Source organism: Macrobrachium rosenbergii, chromosome 17, assembly GCF_040412425.1.
Source record: "Macrobrachium rosenbergii isolate ZJJX-2024 chromosome 17, ASM4041242v1, whole genome shotgun sequence".
NCBI lineage: Eukaryota > Metazoa > Arthropoda > Malacostraca > Decapoda > Palaemonidae > Macrobrachium > Macrobrachium rosenbergii.
In genome coordinates this window covers 33,603,265-33,618,264 of record NC_089757.1, presented here as the reverse complement: position 1 = coordinate 33,618,264, position 15,000 = coordinate 33,603,265, and the positions used below count along the sequence as shown (strand labels likewise).

The following is a 15,000-nucleotide window of genomic DNA, read 5'->3' as shown; positions in this document are numbered from 1 at the left end:
TGCAAAATTTTTTCAAACACTTAATACTTATGGTATTAAAGACACTGCAAATTTTGTTTTTACTACTCAATACTTATGGCATTAACGACTGAAATTTTTTTAAATAATACTTATGGTATTAAAGACACTGCAAAAAAAATTTTTAATACTTAATACTTATGATATTGAAGACACTGCAAAATGCTTTATTTAAGTTTTCAAGAGCAAAAATCTCCAAAATTGTAAAGGAAACCACAGAGCAAGTACCAAGTTTTCCTACCATCAAGATCAAGATCGCCTACTGGTTTCTTAACGACTGACAAACTATCATTTTAAACCTGTTTAATCATTTACATATGCTAAGTTTAGGAACTAACCCAAAAGAAATAAATAAGAACGCTTTAAAAAAAAAACTTTCAAATAATCCAAATACAATTATATTGAACACCTAACTTTTTTAAAAGCTTCCTAAATTTGGAGATGACGTCATCACTGCAGCAAAACACGTAGTAAAGAAACATAGTTATAATTATGACATAATAATTACGTGTTATTCAGGTTACATGAGCAGACTGTATTTGTTAAAATTACGTGGTTCTATCGTGCTGTCTGTCAACCACTGTGAAGTTTACCCTTAATCAATGTTGGCCTGTTATCTGTCGTACAAGACCTACTGCCAATATGTAGTAACAATATTAGTATGGTTGGTCCAGATAAGCAAGATGCTAATACAGTAAGAAGGCTCCTCTTGTATTATAAACATCAATTAGGCAAGGACCACACGAATGATATGCAAAAAAGAAGGAAGGCACGAGAGAAAGAAAGAAGTACAGAAAGGAGAAAAGAAAGGACTTCCCACACATATATATAAACAACTTCTTCACTCACTCCTCGAGTTTCCCGAAGCCTTCGAGAGGAGCATTCCCATATAAAGATCCATAAGCGTCAAAGGCGATGATTCCCAAATAACCTCGCAGGAGCGCCTCCCGAAGCTGACGTCCTCGAAGGACTTACGAGGAGCCAGGAGTGGGGAGGGGAGGAGAAGGAGGGGGAGTAGCAGTGGGAGGGGGGGAGAGTAGCAGCAGCAACCTTTATTGGCAAATATGTGTATCCGGCAGCCGGTTATTACGCTAGGGGCAAAGTAAGCCTAAAGGTGGACTTTTGGGTCCGGGGGTAAGAGGAGGAGGAGGAGGAGGAGAAGGACGAGGAGGAAGGGAGGGGGACAGTTTTTTTTTTTTTTCCTGGCCTACCCTAATTAACAGGGAGCCTTATAAGATGAATGTACCCCTTCTCTTCCCTTGGTAACTTTGTAAATTACTTGAACGCAAGGCCTAAAGATTTTCTCCATCAACTTTATTTTTATGGTGTCTACCTTTAACACTATCTATACCTGCGACGAGAAGCGAATATTTTCTATTGGGTTTAAATAATTTAACATTCTGAATAAGTATATACGAACTGGTTTAACTTATTCTTATGTAAAAATTACACCCAACTTTCCCTTATTCATATTTATATAGAAATAAACAAACATTTTATTAAATACAAATTAAGAAATATCTGTAATGTAGTTAAACTTCTCGATTTTTCCACAATCTTCTTAGGCCTAAAGGTGTTACTTAAGCATTACACTGCTCAGTTGCATAGTAAATCATCCCTTATTGTCCGTTCAGTTCTTGATAAGAAAAAAATGTCATTCTAAAAGAAACTGTTTAACGCAAACAATTCAGAAAAAAAAAAATTCTCATTCATTCATTCGATAAAACATGAATACAATAAAAGCGTGGTAAAATAACATGCTTTTAGCTTGGTGCCAATATATTTCTTCTTGAACATGCTGACAGAGGAAAAAAAAACTACCTCAAACTCAGTATTATACTAAGTCAGAGGCATTACACGAATATCATTACAGCCGAAACCGTTTCGAAATGACCACCATTGTCTAGCACGTTAGCCCCATGCACGTCTCTCTCTCTCTCTCTCTCTCTCTCAATACCATCGTAAATATTTCGAAGAACTGACGTGTGTATGCGTGTAAATGAAACCAAGAAATATTAAAATATCCAATTTTACCACAAGAGCTCTCTCTCACTCTCTCTCTCTCTCTCTCTCTCTCTCTCTCCATACTCTCTCATCTCCATACTGATGAACTGACGTGTGTATGCGTGTAAAAAAAACCAACAAGTATTTACAAATCCAATTTCACCACAAGCACTCTCTCTCTCTCTCTCTCTCTCTCTCTCTCTCTCTCTCTCTCTCTCCGACTAAAGCAATCTGGAGGACGACCGACACTACGACACACACACACAAACACACACACACACCACTCGGGCGAGCTTTGAGACTCGAGTGTGTGAGTGGGGCGTCTAACAAGCATCGTCAGTAATTAGTACTCAACCTCCAAACAATAGTGGCTCATTATTTGCAGTATCTTGCCGCCGAACGGCTCATCCTCCACCTCATCTCGCCCGTTTAATGGCCCCTGAAGGTGCTGCTCGAGCGCCGAAGGGAAACCTGAAGTGGTGGTGGTGGTGGTGGTCCAGGCACGGGAGGAAGAAAATAGAGAAAAAAGAAAAGAGAAAAAATAAAGAGAAAAAGCAAATAAAGAAAAAAGAAAATAGGCAAAAAAGCAAACAGAGAGAAAAAACAGACAAAAAACAAAAGAGTAAAAAACAAATAGAGGAAATGAAATAGAAAAAAGAATAGAGGAAAGAGAGAAAAAAGAAGAGAAAATAAAAAGAAAAAAGTAAAGAAAAAGTAAATAGAGAAAAAAGCAAAAAGAAAAAGGAGAAAAAATAAAATAGAGAAGAAAGCAAACAGAAAAAAATAAAATAGAAAAAAGAAAATAAAGAAAAAAGAAAATAGACAAAAAGAAATACAGAAAAATAGATAGTGAAAGAAAAAGAGAGAAAAGGAGGGGGCGGAGGGGATGAAGAACGGTAAAGCAGGAGAAAAAAATCGGATTGATGAGAGAGATACTTGAAGTGATGGTCCAGGCACAGTAGAGAGAAAATAGAGAGAGAGAGAGAGAGAGAGAGAGAGAGAGAGAGAGAGAGAGAGAGAGAGAGAGAGAGGAACGGTAACACGGGATAAAAAAAAAAAAAAGGGATTGATGAGGAAGATATATTAACGAAGAGGAAAAGTAAAGTGGACGGAAGGAAACGAAAAATAACAGCAATAAGGAGAAAAAAGGGAGAAATTAGTGAGGATGGGTAAAGGGGTGGGTAAAAGATTGGGTAAAGGGGTAGGGGTGGGAGGAGGTGGAGGAGGAGGAGGAGGGAGCTAGCGGACGAATACTACGCAACGGAATGAAAACGACAAAGAGAAATGAGATCATATGGAGGAAAGAGGAAAGGGGGAATGAGAAGAGGAAAAGAGCAAAATGAAATCAATGGCAGAGGTAACAGCCAAGAGGAAGGGAAAAAGAAAAGAGAGTTTCGAATCGAGGAAAAACAAGAGAGAGAGAGAGAGAGAGAGAGAGAGAAGAGAGAGAGAGAGAGAGAGAGAGAGAGAGAGAGAGCCAGTTGGTCTAGAACCGGATGAAAATAAAATTCAAATATGTGTGTGTGTGTGTGTGTGTGAGTGACAGAGAGAGAGAGAGAGAGAGAGAGAGAGAGAGAGAGAGAGAGAGAGAGAGAGAGAGAGAGAGAGGATTGGGCCAGCTGGTATAGAATGGGATGAAAATAAAATACAAATTTAAACACAAATGTGTGTGTGTGAGAGAGAGAGAGAGAGAGAGAGAGAGAGAGAGAGAGAGAGAGAGAGAGAGAGAGAGAGCTTTGTAAACATTCTTTACAATTATTCTAGCCAAGACGGTAAGAATAATTTCGCTGTATATATGCTTGTCCTATAAGAAACACACGCATTAATTACACACTGATACATATTTAAAGTCGAGCCGTAATATGGTATAGAGAAACAACATCAACAACATTAACAACAGCATTAACGAAAAAAGCAACACCAAATACGCACTGTGCAAAAACACTTGACCAGTGATAGCATATATACATATATACATATATATATATTCTCAGTTCCACTCCGGGGGACATAAAATATCGCGAAAGTAATATAGATCCACGGGTATACAAGTGAAATATTTCAACAACATAGGGGGAACCACTTTACTCTTATAACAGATAGATGAGAGATATGTAAACTTCTGTCATAAATAACATCCTTTTTGCAACTTTCAGGAGGGGCTTCCCCTCACGACAAAGGCATAACCCTCGGTGCAAAGTTTAACTTGCTCGGGTGCCCTCTCTCTCTCTCTCTCTCTCTCTCTCTCTCTCTCTCTCTCTCTCTCTCTCTCTCTCTCTCTCTCTCTCTCTGTGAACAGACTCCCTCAGCTTTCAGTAACCGACCGGCTTCAAGAAAGTTGAAAACTGACTTAAAATGTTCAGGTAAAAACGCTCTGTAGATTCACATCCTCAGTATTACCGTGCTCTCTCTCTCTCTCTCTCTCTCTGTGAACAGACTCCCCCAGCTCTCAGTAACCGACCGGCTTCAAGAAAGTTGAAAACTGACTTAAAATGTTTAGGTAAAAACGCTCTGGAGATTCCGATCCTCAGTACTACCGTGCCACAAAAGAGATGGAAATTGCCTAAACATAACCTGAACCTCCATTACATGTGCACACGGAAGATAACAATGAATAAACAAAAGGACGTAATGAAACAACGCGAACTTCGGATGAGGAAGAAATAATAAATTCCATTGGGAAACTTTGCAATCTTGTGTCCCGGATTAATTGCCAAAATTTTCCACTAAATCGATTTTTTTTTCTACTGGCCCCCCTCAGGAAGATCTAAAACAAGATAACATCTTGTCACCTTAGTACAAGCTTGACAGGCAAGATTTGCCAAGATATAATAAATGTCATCTCCCCTACGAAACTCTCTCTCTCTCTCTCTCTCTCTCTCTCTCTCTCTCTCTCTCTCTCTCTCTCTCTCGTTAATCTTACTTCAGGGAAATGAAGCCATGTGTCATCAATAGTTAAATAGTACTCGTCCAGGTGGATAAAATGAAAATCAATGACATTACGGGTATAAACTAATTTAAACGCATTTACAATTTCACACCGAATATTTCCAGACAGGATAAATTGCATGTGCATAGAGACAATTTGTTTACTTTAACACACTCAGAATCTATTGGTCCACTTTTTATCAGATACGTATGTAATTGTAATAACCACAGTCCCTTATTAACTTCTCGAATTCTTCACATTTTAATACCTGTTTAAATATGCATAAAATGTATATAAAAAGTAGGCCTCATGAGTTGTTTTTTATATACCTTATGTTAAATTTTGTGTAGACACGAAGAGAATGCCTTACAGAAAACCAGAAAAACTCCTTGGAAAAATCATTTCTATCGGATTTATATAAATTTTGAGTACTCAGTAACAAAAGTGATGTGTACAAATTGTCAGTTTATGCTTATGTAAAGAAATGGCTATGTATAATGTGTTGATGTATACTGTAACCATATTGTAAATATTCTCATTGTACATAAATGTAAGTTTGATCCTTTCAATAAAAAAAAAAAAAAAAAAAAAATATATATATATATATATGTAACTATATATATATATATATATATATATATATATATATATATATATATATATATATATATATATATATAACTATAAACATATTATAGGCTATATAAGAACATATATAAAACCTATTTAAAAAACGCACGACTCTAAAACGCGGGGAGACAGTATAAGGTCTCGTAACAGCGAAACCAATCACCTCGTCAACCGCTTCACCAACGAAGTGAATAATCATGGAATAATCCCTTGAAAAGAGAAGACAAAGACGTAGATCAAGAATTCAGGATTAAAAACAACAACAACAAGAACAACAGACTTCAGTCTAAAGTTATTGATGACTTCGAGTGAAAGTGAGAGTGAGTCATGGGATTCACAGGGAATTGCCAAAACAATGTGGCGGACAATCTCTCATGGGGAAATACGGTTATTTCGGCTTATTAATTTTAATATCGCCTTTATGACATTGAATTGAACTGAATATAGAATTTAGGCCAAAGGCCAAGTACTGGGAACTATGAGGTCATTCAGCGCTGAAACGGCAATTGACAGTAAAAGGTTTGAAAGGTGTTAAGGCGGAAAACCTCGAAGTTGCTCTACGAATCAATTGTTAAGAGAGGGTGGAAAGTCAGATGGAAGAAAGAGAATATGAAAGGAGGTAGAGTAAAAGGAGCGAAAGGGGTTGCAGCTAGGGGCCTAAGAAGGCAAGCTGCAAAGACCCTTAAGTAATGCCTACAGTGCACCCATTGAGGTGAACTGACGGCACTACCCCCCGCCTATGGGGGATTACGATATTTTTTTCCCCAGATAATTATAAAGTTATCGCTGCCATATTCAACAAGTTTTCTGGGTATAATGCTAAAGCATACATTGTCTCCTACCGACTCAGAGCCAAAGTCCCACTAAGAGCTTTCCGACTGACGGAAGGCTAAAACAGACGCTATTACGGTTTTTGCAAAGGTATAAATTATGGTTTTTGCAAAGGTATAAAAACACGTTGACTCATAAAAAGTCTTCCGTATTTCTTGCCCCGATTTCGCCTCTCGCCGAGTGAAACAAATAAAGTGCAAAGTGAGAGAAGGGAAGAAGGACTGTCTCCCTTCTTTCGCATCTGCACACGATTGTCTGTCTACCTTTGGGCAAAGTTTGATTGGTATTCCTTTAACTGCGCAGACCAGTGGTTCTTAACATTTTTATTACCACGCCCCCTCTAAGAGTTGGTCCTTCCCTCCACGCCCCCCTGGCATCTATGAGTAAAATTCCCTCCCGGATTTAAAGGAAAAAAAAAAAAGAGAGAAAGAGAAGGGGTTTCGAGGGATAGGGAAGGAACTACAATTTACAAAACAAGGTAAGCCCAGCGAGTCTAACCAGAGTAGTAGACTAAAGGAAACTAACGTCATAAGGCGATACGTTTGCATTTTTTGATAAACTTCTGAATATTAATTCCTCAGTCTCGTTAAGAAAATAACGAATATAATTAGAGAATTTTTAAATTTTCCCTAGGGCTCGAGCCTCCCCTGGAAACTGCTGATGGCCCCCCTTGGGGGACGCGCCCCCCAGGTTAAGAAACACTGCAATGGGAAGTTAAGGGCGACAAACATAAATACCCAGAAAGACCGGTAAAGAGTAAGAAAACTATAGGCCTCCATTGACTTTATCAGTAAGGGACTAATAACGATCACATAAATGCACCACATATGCTTTGCCAAGCACAAGCGATCGTTTGTTTAAAAAAAAAAATATAACCAAAACCTCTTTCAAATATATTTATACAATAGTCACATTATCACCAGAGTAATCACTGAACTTGGCATCAACTTACTGCCAAAGAAGTTACTATATCATGTTGCCAAAGCAATGCTTGCAGCACATTACGATAGCAAGGAAACTCTGGGACTGGTTCTTATTGTGATTTACTGCATTTCAAAGTAATTACTGCTTTTGATAGCAGCAAAATAACAAAAGAGATTGCTTTTGGAAACCACTGATACATCCGCTTGTGCCACCGTTGTCTGCTGAATTAGTTGTAGCAGACATACGTTTCGTAACTAATAAAATTCCCAGGTTATTCTGAATTTGAAAATGTCCCGATTTCAGCTTTGAATCGTCCCACGTAGAACGTACATACAGCCACTCGCTGGCAGAACAAACACTAATTCCACGTAAAAGGTGAATGAAAAGAATATAAGAGACTGTACAATGCTGCACTTTTATGCATAAATTAAGTCCACAATAAATAGACGCACCAGTGATCTGGTATTTTATGACTCCAAGATTCTCGCCATGAAAAATATCTCCTTCCTCTCTCTCTCTCTCTCTCTCTCTCTCTCTCTCTCTCTCTCTCTCTCTCTCTCTCTCTCTCTCTCTCTCTCTCTCGCTCTCTGCACTTGCCAAAACATCTAGAAAATAAGAGGGGCGTAAAGGATGGCGCTCATAAACCACTGGCACCGAACTCTTGTAAAAATAATCACATTCCACGTGATCAACTAGCGACAGTCGTTTCCTAAAAGATGCAAGGAAGGTCTCTCAGGCAGCGCTTCTAAAATATTATTTTATAAAGATTTAAGAAAAGGGAAATCCAATAAAGCAAATGGAGAAACGTTGAAAGATAAAATAAATGCGAGGTTATCAAAGGAACGGTTTTAATGCAAGCACAGAATGAAATTATGTTCATTTTCTCAAAATGGAAAATACGAGGGGAAATTTAAGGAGTGACGCAAGGGGGGGTATTTATCTCTATAAATATTTATATCTATAAAAAAGCTGGCTGCAAGTTAACTCTCCATATAGTTGAAGAAAAGATTTAGTTATTAGCTCTCCATATAGCTGAAGAAAAGATTTAGTTATAACTGAAGCGGTTAACACTAACTGGTTACAAGTTAAATCTCCTAATTGTTGATGAAAAAATTTAATTATAACTGAAGCAGTTAACACTAACTGGCTGCAAGTTAAATCTCCTATTTGTCGAAGAAAAAATTTAGTTATACCTGAAGCAGTTAACACTAACTGGCTGCAAGTTAAATCTCCTAATTGTCGAAGAAAAACTTTAGTTATAACTGAATCAGTTAACACTCACTGGTTGCAAGTTAAATCTCCTAATTGTCGAAGAAAAAAATTAGTTATAACTGAAGCAGTTAACACTAACTGACTGCAAGTTAAATCTCCAAATTGCTGGAAAAAAAATGTAGTTATAACTGAAGCAGTTAACACTAACTGGTTGCAAGTTAATCTCCTAATTGTTGAAGAAAAAAAATTATAACACTAACTGGTTGCAAGTTAAATCTCCTAATTGTCGAAGAAAAAATTCAATTATAACTGAAGCAGTTAACACTGAGTGGTTGCAAGCTAAATCTCCTAATAGTTGAAGAAAAACTTTAGCTATAGCTGAAGCAGTTAACACTAACTGGCTGCAAGTTAAATCTCCTAATTGCTGAAGAAAAACTTTAGTTATACCTGAAGCAGTTAACACTAACTGGCTGCAAGTTAAATTTCCAAATTGTTGAAGAAAAATTTGGTTATACCTGAAGTAATCAGCACCAAAATATTTTGTTGCTGCCTGACTCGTGTTATTTCATTTCACTCAGCAGAGATAAATATGGATTGGAAGATATGAAACCATACAACCACACACACACACACACACACAGGGAGCAATTTGGGATAAGAAGGTCACGTAAAAAAACTGCGACCTTTTCTGCAGATCGTCAGACAACAGTTTTAAAATCCCTCACTCCCTCCCTCACCCGCTCCCCCTTCCATTTTTTTTTCCTCCAGCGAAGAACCGCCGCCGCTCAGAACTCGCGTCATTACCGGGTACAGACGAGATTTACAGCAGATTCCGATAATCAGCCACCACTCTCTGTAATCCACGTCACATCTGCATTAATCTCACTCAATCACGCGTAGGATTGTAATTAACATCATAAACTGCAATAAGGAATGACTAACGTCCCAGACGAAGTATTATTTAAAAGTTTTTTTTTTTTTTTTTGGACGTTGGTATTGTTTGCCTGGTTTAGCCTCCTGAGAAAGCACCAATAAAGTGCTGCTTCTTCGGTCCAGAACGGAATTCGATCTGGAGGGCCACTCAATTAAAAAGCCATTGGCTTCAATGAGATAATTACAGGTAATAAAGAATCAGAACGAGACAACGCTACCTACACTAATGTAAAAGGCACAGGAGATGATGAGGCGTCGACTTACAAAAACTATAACTTTACTGGATGTACCAAGGGAACACAGAAGAAAAAAATAGAAAAAACAAGAGTGAGAAGCGTAAGAAAAATAAAAAAAAAAACTACGCAAGACACTAACGACGGTCTTAACAAGCATAACGACGGCCTAAACAACCAAACTGCTACCTCTTCGTGTGGTCAAGTGCTTAGCTGGGGAAGTAAGTATCCACCTCAATATGTTCGGATAAATTTACTGCGCACTGAATCAATTTATTCGTCGAGCCAAAAGGTTTAATGATATAAATTTGTGCCGGGGGAAGGGGGAGTGGAGGGGGGAGGGGGATGTCGAGAAGGATGAGAGGAGGAGGAGGAGGAGGAGGAGGAGGAGGAGGAGGAGAGGTTTTATAGGGTGCAAATATTCACCGGGGTAGCCCACACCGCGATATATATATATATATTTTCGGCGAAAGTTACTCAGCCGTAACTGCCTTTCTCTCAATTTTGGTCGTACCCTCTTCCATTATCTGCGGGGGTCTCGTCTTCATTATTCGGCCTTCCTATAGGGTGGAATCTCCGTAGAACGTTTGCCGTTGGGAGAAAAACGTGAGGTTCATGCCAAACGTGTTTTGTTTGTTTGTTTGTTTGTTTGTTTCTCCGTTCTTCCTTCGACAAGGAGAATATACTTCTGAAAAACGGATAGCGAAGTGCACTGAGAGTAATTCAACAATCTACAAATGTTTCTCTATCTCTCTCTCTCTCTCTCTCTATCTATATCTCTCTATATATCTCTCTCTATCTATATATATATATATATATATATATATATATATATATATATATATATATATATATATATATATATATATAAAACATACATCAAATGGCATGCACATATTTATATACACACGCGTATGAGAAATATGGAGAGATAGAATAAACAACTGCAGCATATGAGAGAGAGAGAGAGAGAGAGAGAGAGAGAGAGAGAGAGAGAGAGAGAGAGAGAGAACGTATAAATGCAAATTGGTCTTCCATAAACCCCCCACCCCACCCCCCGACGGCTGTGGTGGGGAGGGGGGAGGGCAGCCACAGTAGTGCAAGCAATATACCACGACGCGGGACATGTATACGATATATACGCCAGGGATGAATAAGGGTTATATTCGCCTATACGGACCAGATCCCTATTTTACAATGGAGCAAAAATTTATTCAGAATGCTCATTACGGGAAGCTATCACCTAATACTGAGTGTCAACAAATTTCAACGCAGCATGGGAGAGGAAACTCTCTCTTAAATCGCGGATTCACAATAAAGTCTGGCCGGGCCTTGTTCATATACGTGCAAATGTGTGAAAACGCAATTTTGTTTCCAAGACCCCCGTGGCCAGCCCCCCCCCCATGTTAGTGAATATATATATATTTTTTTTACATTTTTATTTTTACAATTTTTTGTTTCAGTCGGCCGTTTTCATGTGCCAAGTTAAGTTGATGTTACACGATTTATATTGGGTGAACTCTTTTTTTCATTTATTTATTTTCCTTTCTTTTCTTTCTTTTTTTTTAATGCCTGCCTGAGAAACGGGTGACAATAACGGCCGGAAAACGAAAAACGAATAGAAAGAGTAACAGGAAAATAGAACCGAAGTCCCTCGGCATAGCAACATCATGCTTAGGCGAACTAGAGTTATGTCTCATACTTTATTAATAGAAAAATTGATTGCTTACAATGAATTTGCTCCACAGGTAAAACTTACAAAGGTCTAGATTTCCACAACTGAGCAAGTGATCCTGTTAGTTTCATTTTCCTCAATACCACTACACCCAACACACACACACACACACACACACACACACACACATAGCCTATATATATATATATATATATATATATATATATATATATATATATATATGTGTGTGTGTGTGTGTGTGTGTGTGTGTGTGTGTGTGTGTGTGTGTGTGTGTAAAGTATATATACATGCATCCACATATATCCATATATATGGGTGTGTGTGTAAAATTCAGTATGGGCAGAGGTGAGTGGCCCAGTGTAGATCGGATCGACGTGCTACTGATGACACCATCCATACGAACTTGTGTCGCAAAATACGTTTGTGTCAAACCGTGAAATACTTTTCAAATAAATATGAAAACACTAAAACTATTTTTCCATGAGGTACGCCAAACCGTCGCAATATACTCAGTAGAAGACCAACAAACAGAAGAGAGAGAGAGAGAGAGAGAGAATACCACTTTGGAGCAAAGCTCGAATCCCCTTCCTCACATTCGTTACCATCCTCTCTCTCTCTCTCTCCCTCTCTCTCTCTCTCTCTCATTTAAGAGACCCGAGAACGTTTTTCTAAAGTCCTGAGAATTCTGGATCGAAAGTAAAAGATTTCCATGTAAGTTATTGTATAAAAAATCATGCGTATCGAAGAGAGATGGCTGCTGTCTAGTACATTCATACACACTCTAAAGCGACTTCTTTCCACGATTCCTCTCTTAACACGTAACAAAAAAAAAAAAAAAGAAATAAACTTCACAAGCGCATACACACCAAAGCCCCAGCGAGCAGAATATACGAGGTTTCACACAAAACACGTATATTGTGTATATCTTCATATAACATCGTATTTATTCTCTCTCTCTCTCTCTCTCTCTCTCTCTCTCTCTCTCTCTCTCTCTCTCTCTTCCTGTTTCCTTAATGCCACTCCCCCTCCTCCTTGACATTAGAAAAGATTTATCGTAATCATTTACGCATTTATTCCCCCGACGTGCATATGTTTATTCCTTTCCCATAAAGCACTTTTGCTCGTCTTCCGTTTTCCGGTCCTTTGGTTCTGGTGTTTCCAAGTTCTCATTGGGAAAAGAACCTCGGTTATGACTGGAATATTCGACGCTTCCCCTCCTCCTCAAAATGTCAACATCAATACTTTTGCAACAACAACTAAAGCAGCAGCAGCATCTGCTGATACTATTATAACACTTCTACTTCTATGCTGCTTTTTCTGTTGCTGCTGAATTGACTTGTTTATTTCAACTTTTGAAAGTGAGTTAGGAGATCCTTTCTAGTTATCGTCAAATATTTTCAGATATACGTTTAAAAGATGTCGTTATAGAAGTATAAAACGCGGAGAGAGAGAGAGAGAGAGAGAGAGAGAGAGAGAGAGAGAGAGAGAGAGAGAGAGAGAGAGAGAGAGAGAGAGAGAGAGAAAGTTATCATCAGACATTTTTAGCTATACATTTAAAAGATGTCTATATAGAAGCAACAAGGAAAGACACACACACACACACAGAGAGAGAGAGAGAGAGAGAGAGAGAGAGAGAGAAGAGAGAGAGAGAGAGAGAGAGGTTACCATCAGACATTTTTAGCTATACATTTAAAAGATGTCTTTATGGAGGCAACAGAGAGAGAGAGAGAGAGAGAGAGAGAGAGAGAGAGAGAGAGAGAGAGAGAGAGAGAGAGAGAGAGAGAGAGCAGCAGACCAAGAAGCAGTGCCACAATCAAAAACTCGAGAACGACATAAATGGAAAGTACATTAGCACACCGAAGAAATAAATCAGCCCAGGGCAATTCTTCATGGCCACCCTTGACAGCTTCACTGAATTATAAAAGGCATTGATCACGCCCCCTCTCACCCCCACCCCACCCCCTACCCACTGACCCCTTCCTCCTCTCCTCCTCCTCCTGGTCACCTCTCTCACAGCAGACCCCTTATCTCTCTCTCTCTCTCTCTCTCTCTCTCTCTCTCTCTCTCTCAACTGCAAATGGACGGCCCCTCGGACGCGAAGCGCGCCTTAATGGCCAATACACATTGCACACAAATATGGCCGCTTCAATTGTCTCGCAGAGAACAACATGCATACGACCGTGTAATACACACACACACACACACACACACACACACATACACACAAACACACACACACTAGCTACCCAGAGACAACATTATAAATATCGTTGTGTAACGTAAATAGATACATCGTTCATTGTATCACCTCGCACGAGCAATATCATGTACGGCGCATACATTATACGTTGTATTAATCGTGTTGTATCTAGGTGGGGTGAGGGAGACGGGGGAGGGGACGGCTCTCTCCCGAATACATCAAATCTCGAGACAAGACCAGTGGCCGTTCATATAATGGCGGTCTATAAATAGATAAGAGATGCCCTTGAAATGAACGGTGATCGTAAAGTATGGTTGTAAATAAGGTTCTGATTATTCCCTCAGGGGGAAACTAAGTATGTCTAACCTGACGAGACATCCCTAAAGAGAGAGAGAGAGAGAGAGAGAGAGAGAGAGAGAGAGAGAGAGAGAGAGAGAGAGAGAGAGAGAGAGAGAGAATCAGTAAATGAATGACTGAGAAATTCTTGCTGTGATAGTTTAACCAACAATTTCAGTTTTTTTTTTTATTTCATTCCATTTCCATTTACCTTTTAAATCATTCTAAGACAATTTTTCTTCAAATATTCTTGTATTCCATTCGTAAATATACAGAAAAATGGTGTTTCTATTAACAGTCAACATTTGTATGGATAGTTCAAAGCCTCAGTTCAATATCACCAAAATGGCACCCTTGGTCCATATCCACCTAATTACAAGAAGGTTAAAAAGAGTTACTTATTCAAAATGTGTGTGTGTGTGTGTTTGTGTGTGTGTGTGCGTGTGTAGTTTAAACAGGTTATTGTTAATGAACAGATAATTTGCAGAAAACTTTCAGTAGGAGACCACGGACTATTGTCCAACACAATGACCCCTGACTTTAAGAGACGTTCGGACAGGTCTTTGAGATACTGAAATGATTCTCTTTCTCGGCCTTTTGGTGAAGTACAATATATCGATGATTTGCTTCGAATAACGAATAACATATATGTGACATATTCTCATTTTTACCGTACTGCCTCGAGAGCTTATACCTGTAACTAAAAGACGCAACATTTACACAGAAAAGGTCGAAATGTATTAGCTAAAACTTTATTATTATTATTATTATTATTATTATTATTATTATTATTATTATTATTATTATTATTATTATTATTATTATTATTATTATTATTATCCTGAAGATGAACCTTATTCATATGGGACCAAGCTCACAGGAGCCACCGACTTGAAATTCAAGCTTCCAAAGAATATTATGGTGTTCATTTGAAAGAAGTAACAGTGGATAATAGGAAATAAAGAAAGAAAATGTCAGTTATTAGAAAAGAAAAAAAACAAATTATCAAATCCTGCAGAAATACAGAATAAAACGTATTTAGAAAACGCGTTAC

At 38.4% G+C, this 15,000-nt stretch overlaps 1 protein-coding gene across 9 annotated transcripts in view; it reads right to left on the bottom strand.

The window, feature by feature from the left end:
* Positions 1-15,000, bottom strand: part of LOC136847847 (homeotic protein ultrabithorax-like) — a 1,187,590-nt gene that overhangs the window by 840,143 nt on the left and 332,447 nt on the right. The gene's annotated exons all lie outside the window — the stretch shown is intronic.